Source organism: Hyperolius riggenbachi, chromosome 1 (genome assembly GCF_040937935.1).
Source record: "Hyperolius riggenbachi isolate aHypRig1 chromosome 1, aHypRig1.pri, whole genome shotgun sequence".
NCBI lineage: Eukaryota > Metazoa > Chordata > Amphibia > Anura > Hyperoliidae > Hyperolius > Hyperolius riggenbachi.
The window spans coordinates 492950409-492962583 of record NC_090646.1 but is presented as its reverse complement, the minus strand read 5'-3'; the positions used below and the strand labels follow the sequence as shown (position 1 = coordinate 492962583).

The 12175-nt window shown below is 44.4% G+C and overlaps 1 protein-coding gene across 1 annotated transcript in view; it reads right to left on the bottom strand.

Annotated features, from left to right (window-relative positions):
- YPEL1 (yippee like 1) overlaps positions 1-11868 on the bottom strand; it is a 42542-nt gene extending 30674 nt beyond the window's left edge. The window contains exon 1 of the mRNA XM_068243087.1: positions 11694-11868. The gene's annotated coding sequence lies outside the window, so the exon portion shown is untranslated. The remainder of the gene's footprint in view (positions 1-11693) is intronic.
- Positions 11869-12175: the final 307 nt, after the last annotated feature.

Sequence of the window (12175 nt, the reverse complement as noted above, 5' to 3'; positions counted from 1 at the left end):
CACACACACACACACACACAAAATCAGTGAAATAATCACGCAACCCATCAAGTTTACTTAGCAAGGAAATGAACAGCGTTACTTAAAAACAGGCAAGTGCCTACCTGCAAAAGAGTGCAAGCCCCACTTGTGGGATATAATACACACCGAGCATACACATGACCTGTCTACCACTGGAGGATGTTGGTTTCCTGTAACAGCTTGCATGCAACCTATTAAGTACTCGTCCCTCCCACTGCGAAGAAGTCAATCCTCCATGGGAGGGGCCTAACACTAACTAAATCCTAACCTATGTATATGCATAGCAAAACAGACAAATGATAAGCGCTCAAGGATGCACCTGAATTGTGAGCCATCAGCGGCAATGCAGAGCCCCCTAGGGCTGAATACATGCCTCTAATGCAAAACAGATGCAAAATTATGTGCTAACTCTAATCTAAAAATTTGAGAGTGAATTTAAAACAGTGAAGGCAGCTAGCCACTAGTATACTTACATTTAAGTTTGCACAGTGGGAGACATGGCAGCGCTTTCAAACAACCTCATACCTGAATGATTTAACTGCAATGGTGAGCAGAGCTCCAGAAACTGGACTAAATTACACACCCAGCATACACTGCAGGCAAAGAGAGGGAGGGGGAATTAGTGATTAAGCTGCAACGGTGGGCAGAGCTCCAGAAGCTGGACTATATTACACACCCTGCATCACTATAGACCAAGGGGGGGTGTTAGCTTCAGTGATAATTAGTGCACAAATTATGACCTAATAGACTTCCCCACGGCGGTGACGTACCCCCTTGGGGAAGACCTACCTCTAACCTAGCAATAAAAACATAATTCCTCGTGCTGCTATCCCACCGTTGCAGCTTAATCACTAATTCCCCCTCCCTCTCTTTGCCTGCAGTGTATGCTGGGTGTGTAATTTAGTCCAGTTTCTGGAGCTCTGCTCACCATTGCAGTTAAATCATTCAGGTATGAGGTTGTTTGAAAGCGCTGCCATGTCTCCCACTGTGCAAACTTAAATGTAAGTATACTAGTGGCTAGCTGCCTTCACTGTTTTAAATTCACTCTCAAATTTTTAGATTAGAGTTAGCACATAATTTTGCATCTGTTTTGCATTAGAGGCATGTATTCAGCCCTAGGGGGCTCTGCATTGCCGCTGATGGCTCACAATTCAGGTGCATCCTTGAGCGCTTATCATTTGTCTGTTTTGCTTGTCTTATGAAATGTGTATACCATTTATGAATAGCAGCACGAGGAATTATGTTTTTATTGCTAGGTTAGAGGTAGGTCTTCCCCAAGGGGGTACGTCACCGCCGTGGGGAAGTCTATTAGGTCATAATTTGTGCACTAATTATCACTGAAGCTAACACCCCCCCTTGGTCTATAGTGATGCAGGGTGTGTAATATAGTCCAGCTTCTGGAGCTCTGCCCACCGTTGCAGCTTAATCACTAATTCCCCCTCCCTCTCTTTGCCTGCAGTGTATGCTGGGTGTGTAATTTAGTCCAGTTTCTGGAGCTCTGCTCACCATTGCAGTTAAATCATTCAGGTATGAGGTTGTTTGAAAGCGCTGCCATGTCTCCCACTGTGCAAACTTATATGTATATGCATAGCCTGGGTGCGGCTAATCAAGTAAAATCGAAAATTGCGCAAAAGGTGGATCAGCGCAACACCAGGCCGCCTCCGAATGGCCTCCAATCAGAGATGCGCTGATTGACTTCTTCGCAGTGGGAGGGACGAGTACTTAATAGGTTGCATGCAAGCTGTTACAGGAAACCAACATCCTCCAGTGGTAGACAGGTCATGTGTATGCTCGGTGTGCATTATATCCCACAAGTGGGGCTTGCACTCTTTTGCAGGTAGGCACTTGCCTGTTTTTAAGTAGCGCTGTTCATTTCCTTGCTATGTACTAATTTAATTCGTTTTTGGTCTGCTGCTCCCACTTAACAGCCATGCTTTTGGTGTATATGCAGAGCTTCTGTTTGGGTTCAAGGTGCGTTTGTAGTTCCTGGGGGGGGGCTCAGCGCATCTCTGATTGGAGGCCATTCGGAGGTGGCCTGGTGTTGCGCTGATCCACCTTTTGCGCAACTATCAAGTTTACTATAAGGATTCTACTGTATTGTTTAACAAGAATATGCCACTGGTTTTACTTCCTCCTTGATGTGATCAGAAAACTGAGAACCAAAAACAAAACAACTACTTGCAAGCAAAGCAAAACCATATCTGGGCCTAGTATCTAAGAATAGGCACATAAACATACCACACATTGTTGTGTGTGTAAATTGAGAAGCCCTGCCATGTGTCATTCGCAGATAAGCAACAAAAGTCAAGCTTAGTGGCCAGAAACTGAAAACTGCACAATTACATAACCGATATAGTATGTTGTCACCTCTGTGGGCAGAAGCAGGTTATTTGGCATTGGCCAGCGTTCGGAATTAGGGGGGGGGGGGGGAATGCTATACAGCAGAATGAAAGGTTTTTTTCTTCAAAGAACTTAGTGTCTTGCTTCACTCAAAGACTAAATATTTGAAGCTTACTTTTGTAAGAGGGTATTTGTGGGGTGTGTAATTCTATAAATCTTGCAGTAATCGCATTAAAACTGGAACTGCAAAAGACACATGGGTTGTGAATGTGCAGCAAAATATAATGGCTCTAAGATCAAGATGGCAATTGGGCAGCTCTCTGTTTAATATTAGTTTTGTAACCTGCACACTGAGGACTGTGTTAAAGCAGCAGTTTCAGATTTTTACCTGCAATGGCTTTAAATGTTATCCAATGGAGTTGCAATCAACTGTTTCACAAGCAGCAAGTTAGCTATATCATCGAACATGCTGAACAACTACAGAGCTTTGCTACATATAACTGCAGTAGCAGCCTGTGACGGAGCCCTGATCACTGCTGTCTTTGACACAACCCTACAGCTGCAAATAAATAATGGCAGGGCCTAAAATGCTCATACCCTTTATGGTATTCAGAAATTGATTAATTAGTGCTAATAAATGTGTCACAACACTTATGCAAGATGTCTAGTCTGTAAACAAACATTTCCAAACTAAAATTGCTTAATCAATAACATACTTCCTGGATCATAACAGGCCTCATTCACAAAAGCACTAGAGTAGAAACCACTCACATAACTGTCGGCATCCAAAGAGAAGATCGTCCTCTCGTTCTACCAAACTAATACGTTTATAATCTCCCCCAATTACAAAATCATTAGGCAGCATGGAGGTGTAGTGGACGGCACTCTTCCCTTGCAGCACTGTGTCCCTGAGGTGGATCCCAGCCAGGACACTGTCTGCATGGCATTAGTATTTCCTCCCCATGTCTGCATGGGTTTCCTCCGGTCACTCTGCTTTCCTCTCACATAACTGGCTGCCCCCTATATTGGCTACAGTGGACATAGAACACTGGTAAGGATTAGATTGTGAGCTCTTCAGAAGGTCAGTGAATTCTGTAAAGAGTCAAAGAAAATGTATGCACTGTATAAATACTATAATAATATAGCTTAGGTTGCCCAAAGTTATTGTTCATGATTATTTCAGGCCATTTTCCCCAGAGTGTGTACAAGTGTACACCCACACCTGCAGGCTGATAATGCAGGAAAGCCATGTGTCGCCACTAATGCTTAGTCTGGTACAGGGCTGTGGAGTCGGTACAAAAATCTTCCGACTCCAACTCTGACTCCTCAGTTTATGAAACCATGACTCCGACTCCAACTCCGGGTAACCAAAATGGCCCCGACTCCGACTCCTTATGGTGGCCATACATGGTACAATTTTTTCATACAATCTTACCATTTCTATGTAGTATAAGGGTAAATTAAGTGAATATACTGAAAGGATAATTTAGGCAGTTCCCTTATATTACATAGAAATGGTAAGATTGTATGAAAAAATTGTACCATGTATGGCCACCATTAGTCTAATATTTAACAGGGCTGTGGATTTTGTACAAAAATCACCCGACTCCGAAGTTTATGAAATCACGACTCCGACTCCAACTCCGGGTGCCCAAAATTGCCCCGACTCCACAGCCCTGGTCTGGTACACACCGTGCAATTTCCTGTCAGATAGACGAATCACATCAATTGTGACAGGTCCGATCTGATTTCTGATTTGCTCCTGCTGACCCCTCTGCAATGGACACAACACTGTCTAGCAGAGAGCCGAGCATCTTGTTCTATGGGAATCAATCACAATGGATAATTTTGGGTAACCTTAGTCGCCCGGCGGATGGCTCAAAAGCAGGCTTATCACCCGAACGACAGTCTGTACACAAGCCTGATTTGGCGTGAGGACGACTGAACGACGGGACGTTCAAACAACCAGTCGTTCGCAAAAATCTGCCGTGTGTATGGGCCTTAAGAGTCAGCCCTATAGGAAGGGCAATTATGTGAATGAACTCACAGGAAATTAAAAAAAAAAAAAAAAAAAGGGGGGGGGGGGTAAAATATGTGATAGAAGGGCCTGAGAGCCTAAAAGCCATAGCCACTTACAAGGTTAATGCATAGGGAATTAGAGGAGGCCTCAGAGCTGCCTCAGTCATGTCAGAGCAAATAATGGCAACTATCTGAAAACAGTGAGTCTGCTCAGATGCTATTAATCTGGAAGAGCTTAAAGAGAAACTCCAGTGAAAATAATTTAATATAAAAAGGTGCTTAATTTTTACAATAATTATGTATACATGATTTAGTCAGTGTTTGCTCATTGTAAAATCTTTCCTCTCCCAGATTCACATTCTGACATGTATTACATGGTGACATTGTTACTGTGGGCAGATTATGTAGCTGTTCTGGCTTTAACAGACAGCTATAAACAGCCATTTCCTGTGTGTGTCATTGTTACATTGTGGCAGTTTGCCCAGAGTACCGTAGGGTACCAGAGCCTCTTGTGGGAGGGGTTTCAGCACAAAATCAGTCATACAGCGCCCCCTGATGGTCTGTTTGTGAAAATCATTATATTTTTCATGTAAAAGTGGGTATCAGCTACTGATTGGGATAAAGTTCAATTCTTGGTCGGAGTTTCTCTTTAAAGAGAACCAGACGGAAAAAGAACATATTTATACATACCTGGGGCTTCCTCCAGACCCATCAGCCTGGATCGCTCCCACGCCGCCGTCCTCTGCTGCCTCTGTCCACCGGTATCGGGTCCCATCATTTCGGCCAGTCGACGCAAGCGCAGTGCGCTCCCTCCGTACTGCGCAGGCGCATGCGTACAGAGCCAGAGTGAGCCCCTGTCCATGTGGAAGAATGGCCGCGTCCGGCGGAAGTGACGGGACCCGGTACCATCGATAGAGGCAGGGGAGGACGGCGGCGTGGGAGCGATCCAAGCTTATAGGGCTGGAGGAAGCCCCAGGTATGTATAACATCTTGGTTTCACTTTTAACAAACGTTAGACAAACAAACATTAGACGGCAACAAGTGCGGAGGCAGACACACACAAACATCAGAAGTGCATAGACTGCACTGTCTGATGTTCACATGCGGTGCGTAGCGCGAACGCAGTGCTGCACACTTTTTTTGGCAAAAGCTCGGCTGACCCATTCACTTCAGTGAATGGGATCAGCCATGCAACACATGAAAACGGGAGATTGTACGCGTTGCATTCCGACTGCACAGCCATCTGCTCGTCATGATGTGAACGAGGCCTAATTGTGAACTCCAGGAGAACAGGGTGAGAGCCCAAAAGGAGGTATGGAAGATTTAAATGAGCATTTTTATTTGTTTTTCAGCACTAACCAAAGAGATGAATCCAGTCAAATGAGATTCAGGCTGTGTTCTACCTTGAGACAAGAACAGAAACGTTTTGTTCGCTCCGCTTATTGCTAAAGTGACAGTGACCAGCTCCTATTTTATAAACCGGAGCAGTTCACACTTGTCACTCTGAAATAGATCTGTGAGATCCGTTGCGGAAAGTGGGGCGCACGTCGGTGCTGTCCGCGATAATCCCTGGCACGCGAATGTGTTTCCTTCATACAGTCTGAGCACTACACCATTAGGTAGCTCTTAAAGCACTTCTGGGTACCTCCTACACCACCTGAGTGACATACGCATCATAGGGCTGGTGCACACCAGAGTGGTTCTGGAGCATTTTTTAAACCGCTTACAGGGGGGAAAACCGCTTGGCTAATGAAAGTGAATGGGCTGGTGCACACCAGAGCGGGTCATTTTTTCCACAAATGCAAACTCAGGGGCTGCAGAATTTTTTAGATTTCTGAGGCGTTTCTGCCTCAATGTTAAAGTATAGGAAAGTGGAAAACCGCCCTGAAAAACACTAGAGCAGAGCGGTTTTCCAGGTGTTTTTGTTACAGAAGCTGTTCAGTAACAGCTTTACTGTAACAATATTTGTAATCTGCTACACAAAAAAAAAAAAAAACACTCCAAAAAACGCTAGGCATGTTTAGAAAACGTCTCTAAACATGCCTAGAATCGCTCTAAATCTGCTTCAAAAACCTCTAGAGTTTTATAGATCTGCTAATCTGCTAGAGGTTTTTGGTGTGCTCTGGCCCTTACTCTGTCTCTGACTTGGATGAGCATAGTGCGATTGCTGTCCTGAAGTTTTGCACAGCAGTGTAAATTATGTCGCAAGGTGGAAAGCCAATTACAATTTTGTTGGGCACAGAGCACAATATTATGACTATTTGGTCAAACACTGTTCTAGTTGGCTTACTGTGGAGGACTAAGTGATATGCATCTAATTGACTGGTGGCTTGTGGTCCTCACTAATGGACTGCCACTGAGCATGTGCTGCAGTCGTGGCTTAAAATCTGTAGATAGATTTTCCCTGGTAGATCATTTTCAATTTGTAATTTTTGAAATAGCTCACAAGCTAGAAAATGTGTAGGCAGCTCTGGTGTAGACCTTGCATTACCAAGGAGGCATTTGAACCAGCAGTAGCCAATGTGATTCGTTTGTGTTATTGATGAAAAAAAACTGTCTATGAAACCAGAATGAAGGGAAAATCCCTCCGATCATAACAAAGGCAAACATATTAATATGAGGGTGGTTGTAATCTTAACTTCCTCTATCTAAATCGAAATGAAAGACCTGAATTGACTTGTACTTTAATTCCTTGGAATATGAGGTCAGTAGGTGACCACATCTATATAAAGTACACTTGTGCAGCCTGTACTGACTTTTAAATGATCACTGCATGGCAATGTTTACAGAACTTACTTGCATAAGATCTTTTTGCAATTTCACATGCTCATTAGGCAGGCCAAGCATAGGACAGAAAAAAAAAAGGCATACCACAAGCAGAATACAGACCCACGCAGTGAGAAATACGAGAATTTCCTTAGACAGGAATTTCCATGCATAAATCTGCTAGACCTAAAAATTCCTAGAAATCAGGGACCGCTAAAGGCCATGCTTGAGAGATCAGCTGCACAGAGGCACTATTCAGGGAAGGTTTCCCAAGATATATACAGCAAGGACAGACTGCCAAAGCCTCAAATGCAATATGACCAAAAATACTTTGATACATAAACAAAAGAGAAGAAACTAAGATGAGCATGTGCAGACTAGAGAGCTGAGTGCCTGGTACCAAGGTAACACCCCTAAAATGACGTCAACTAGAAGAAAGCTCTTTCTAACAAACACAGTTAAGTAGTTGGCTAAAATAGACCACAATAGTCGGAGCAGCAACATAACAGCCGTACAATAGAGTAGATGCTATTAATAAGCCTTACACTAAGATACAAAGATTAGGTGTAAAAGGGAACACACAAGAAAAACAAAAACACACACAAACACTGCCGCTTTGTATGCACAAAGCAGCCTGCATTATGTCAGCTGACAACATGAGGAAGACGTGACACTAGATGTGTTTTAGTACACTTTCTTATTATAGAGTCTGGCCTTACAGGATTACTGACATTCAACTGATATCAAACAAGCCAGTGGATTCTTAGTATGTTTACACACAACGAATGCATAATGCATGTATGTATAGTACACAAAATACATGATGTACAGCTTACAAAGCCAGTTCTCTACCAAGGTATCAGACAGATAGGCCACATACAGGCTGACCTAAACACAATTTGGAAATAGTCGCCGCTTCAAACAAAGGAGTAAGCACATGGCTAACAAGCTCTAGCTTTTGTTCAGATTTTCCAGTCACAACAGACGCATTCCAGAGAATTGTTTCGAGAGCTTACAGTAGCTAGCAAAAGACTAAACACAGAAATATTTTCTAAATGAGGACTAAAACGATATTTCTGACTAACTTCCCTGACAGGGTTAATGTTAACAATCATGTCTAATATATCACTTTGTGTAAACCTTAGATTAAATGTGTGCCTTAATTATTTCACTAACCTACACATCATAATGTAAAATACTACATACACACAGACTATGCAAGCAGTGGGAAAGCAAAACGTGACTAAATGGCCATGAACACAAAAGGACTTTGCAACAGTCATTCAGGGAAAGATTTTTCCAGAATTTCTGTAACAAAGTCCACTGAGACCTTTGTTTTTCTATGCCAGGGAATGAGCACAATAACCAAGGCATACGGTCGACACAAGCGGCTGGTTTCAGAACCTCTCTGATGGCTTCAGTCTATAAATAGAAACTGTTCAGCCAGTGAGGCAAGTCTCACTGACAGCTTGGGGGTAATTACCCTATGATACATGTACAGTCAACATTCAAGCAACACTAAAAAGAACTGTGCTCACTGGCTCTGCCCAAAATGGACTGATCAAAGAAACAAAGCATGGGGGTGGGGGATGGACTGTACAAGTTACTGCAAACACAACAACATGAGTAGAGATAGTAGAAGCAGGAAGTATGGTAACAGCAGACAGTGAGAGAGATTATCTTTTCTCCATAGCTAATAAATAATCCTGTGTCCAAGCAGGCAGCCAGAAGTTCTTTATGAGAAACATTACCTTCTTTCAGAGCAGACAGTATACGTAAATATTGTTCTGTGGGTTGCCAATGCAAGCTTTTTAACAGCTGGTCACATAATGCCATGAGGCCTAAAGCCATACTAAACAGGTTAGCACACCTCTTTAAACAATAACACCCAATCTCTAATTAGGCTGTAACACAGATGCAGAAAATGCAGGACTGAGACCCTATTTCTGTAACGTAAACAATTTAAGACTGCACCTGGCTTAAGAGCTCATTCTAATCCTTTTCAGGCTACTGGGCAATGGATTGTTTATTTGTACAGTAAGAGAAATCATCTCTCTACCTGAAAATTAAGCAGTTTAGTCTACTTTACAGGTGGGGGATCATGGTCAGTCAAAGAACAACATTCTAGTTAGAGAACCGCAAAGTTCTGATAAACTCATTATTCCTCAAGTAAACCTACGGATTCTGCTGCATGACAGGCTTATGAGTTGGCAATATAATTTCATAAAAAATGACATGTTCTTTGCACATCACAATCACCAGGGGTGATAATTATCCCTTCGCTTTTGTAACAATCATCCTTGCAGCTCTACCTTATTATTAGCTGCATTCTATGTCTAGAGGCCCATGTTCAACAAACCACCTGATTGTCGATTTTGGTCTGCTAGACATGTAAACACTGAGTCGTACATGCACAATAATTGTCACATAAAGGGACCAGCACTAGATCACTAGAGATTATTTGGTGCATGAGTGTTGTACAGAAGCGTTACTAGGCTACAACTGCATGCAGTATACTGTTGCTATGGAAGGACAGGAGGTGCAACAACAACACCATTGTTTCTGTTATTTCGAGATTTAGCATATCAGATCTTGAAACAATGCATCAGGGCATGTACACACTACATTCTTGTCAATATGGCCCCGAATGGCCATCGCTGCCGAATTTAGTCTAGCATGTGTACAATGCAGTTCAGCAGAAATCTGAGTAGTTCAGATTGAAAAATCTGCTATTCTCAGCGATAGCCGTCTGTCAAAATACAAGCTGTGTGCATCTTTATGTAAAATATGAGAGCAATGCATACTGCAAAAGTAGCAAGCTATCAGTCGATATACTAGATCACAAGCCAAACAGGAACAGAGAAGAATGGGAGGAGTTTTGTGTGTGTGTGACTCAAATACTGAAGCCTAAACTTCAGCATGACAACCAGGAAGTTAGCATATAAAATAAGGATGGCAGACTGAACAGTCGAGAAAGTTCACATGCTCTTTAGACATAATTAATAATCATGCATTCATATAGAACTGCATTCTTCACACAGTATGTGTTACTATTTGTCCCTGAAAGTGCTCACAATCTACCTTCCATAGATTCTGGAAAACCAATTAACTGAACAGCATGTATTTTCGGATGTGTTAGTTAACCCTCATAGAGAACATACAAACTCCACACAGATACATGTCCTGGTTGGGAATGGAATCTGGGACCCTGGAGCTACAAGGTGAGTATACTAAACTAGTCAATAAAACTTGCAAATCTAAGATACTGTGTCAATCATCGCTGCCTGCTCCACAGCTGCAGACTCAAGGCTTGACTATGAAGGTGAACACAGCTTCCAGGCACATTATGCGAGAAAACAAGCAATTACGGACTCATGCAATCTAGTGATGTAGTGCTGGGGGGATCTGAGCCCCACTAGTGACGAAGTGCTGGGGGGGGGGGGAATCTTGAGCCCCACTAGTGATGTAGTGCTGGGGGGGGGGTCTTGAGCCCCACTAGTGATGTAGTGCTGGGGGGGGGGGGGGTCTTGAGCCCCACTAGTGATGTAGTGCTGGGGGGGGGGGGAAGGGGAGAATCTTGAGCCCCACTAGTGATGTAGTGCTGGGGGAGGGGGGAGAATCTTGAGCCCCACTAGTGATGTAGTGCTGGGGGAGAATCTTGAGCCCCACTAGTGATGTAGTGCTGGGGGAGAATCTTGAGCCCCACTAGTGATGTAGTGCTGGGGGAGGGGGGAGAATCTTGAGCCCCACTAGTGATGTAGTGCTGGGGGAGGGGGGAGAATCTTGAGCCCCACTAGTGATGTAGTGCTGGGGGAGGGGGGAGAATCTTGAGCCCCACTAGTGATGTAGTGCTGGGGGAGGGGGGAGAATCTTGAGCCCCACTAGTGATGTAGTGCTGGGGGAGGGGGGAGAATCTTGAGCCCCACTAGTGATGTAGTGCTGGGGATCTTGAGCCCCACTAGTGATGTAGTGCTGGGGATCTTGAGCCCCACTAGTGATGTAGTGCTGGGGATCTTGAGTGCACACAGTGATGCAGTTCTGAGAATCTGAGTCCATCTAATGATATAGTACTCAGGATCTGAGCCCATCTCGTGGTGTAGTCCTAAAGATCAAAGCTCATATTGTGATGCAGTCCCGGGGATCAGAGCTTATCTTGTGACGTAGTCCTGGGGATCAGATCTCATCTAGTGATGTAGTGCTGGAGATATGTACCCATCTAGTTCTGAACCTATCTAGTGATGTAGTGCGGGGGATCCGAGCTGATTTTCTTGTAAACCAGACTTCTGTGCCGTCGTAAGCCCTAACGTGTCAAACATGACAGTCTACAAGGACTTGTGGAACTCTGAGAAACCGTCCTCTAAAACCATTTTCCAATGCTGACCACTATGCAGAGCCGCAAGAGGCAGTCTACCCTATCCAGCATGGGCCTGTGTTGCCTATGCCTGCATTGCCAAACCGAGCATTGGGGTAACGACGCCACCAGACAGTCCGACTCGCTGCTCAGACACAATAGTCTCCCCTGTTCCCCTCACCCCCTCCTCCTGTACCTTATGCTTCCCCTCTGCTGTGCACGTTCCTGGCCGTGTCCTCCTGCCTTATAGCTCCTTTAGGGTGATTGTGGCTCATTCTCCGGGCGGCCTCACTTCCCGCCGCCACCTCCTCCTCCCGCCGCTTTTGTTTTGTTTCTGACTGGAAAACGATCAACGGCGGTTTAGAGGGAGAGGGGGGAGCCTACGTAAAAACACAGTCCCGAGTGACCAATCCCCGCGCGCTTCCTCTCTTCCGTCACCAAGTTGGGGGCCAACCACCCGGCGCCTCAGAACACTGAGAAAGGAGAAGCCAATCACAACTCAAATGGCTGTGCACAATAGCCAATCACTGCTTTCATTCTGGAAGCCCCGACCAATAACAAGCAAAGGCTGCCTCGAGACAAAGGATGTTTTGGTTGCGGTAGGGGAGGAGACAACACGAGGAGGCGTGGTTTAGGGTGACAGCCCAGAGCCCCCAGAGCTTTCTCACACATTGGTGG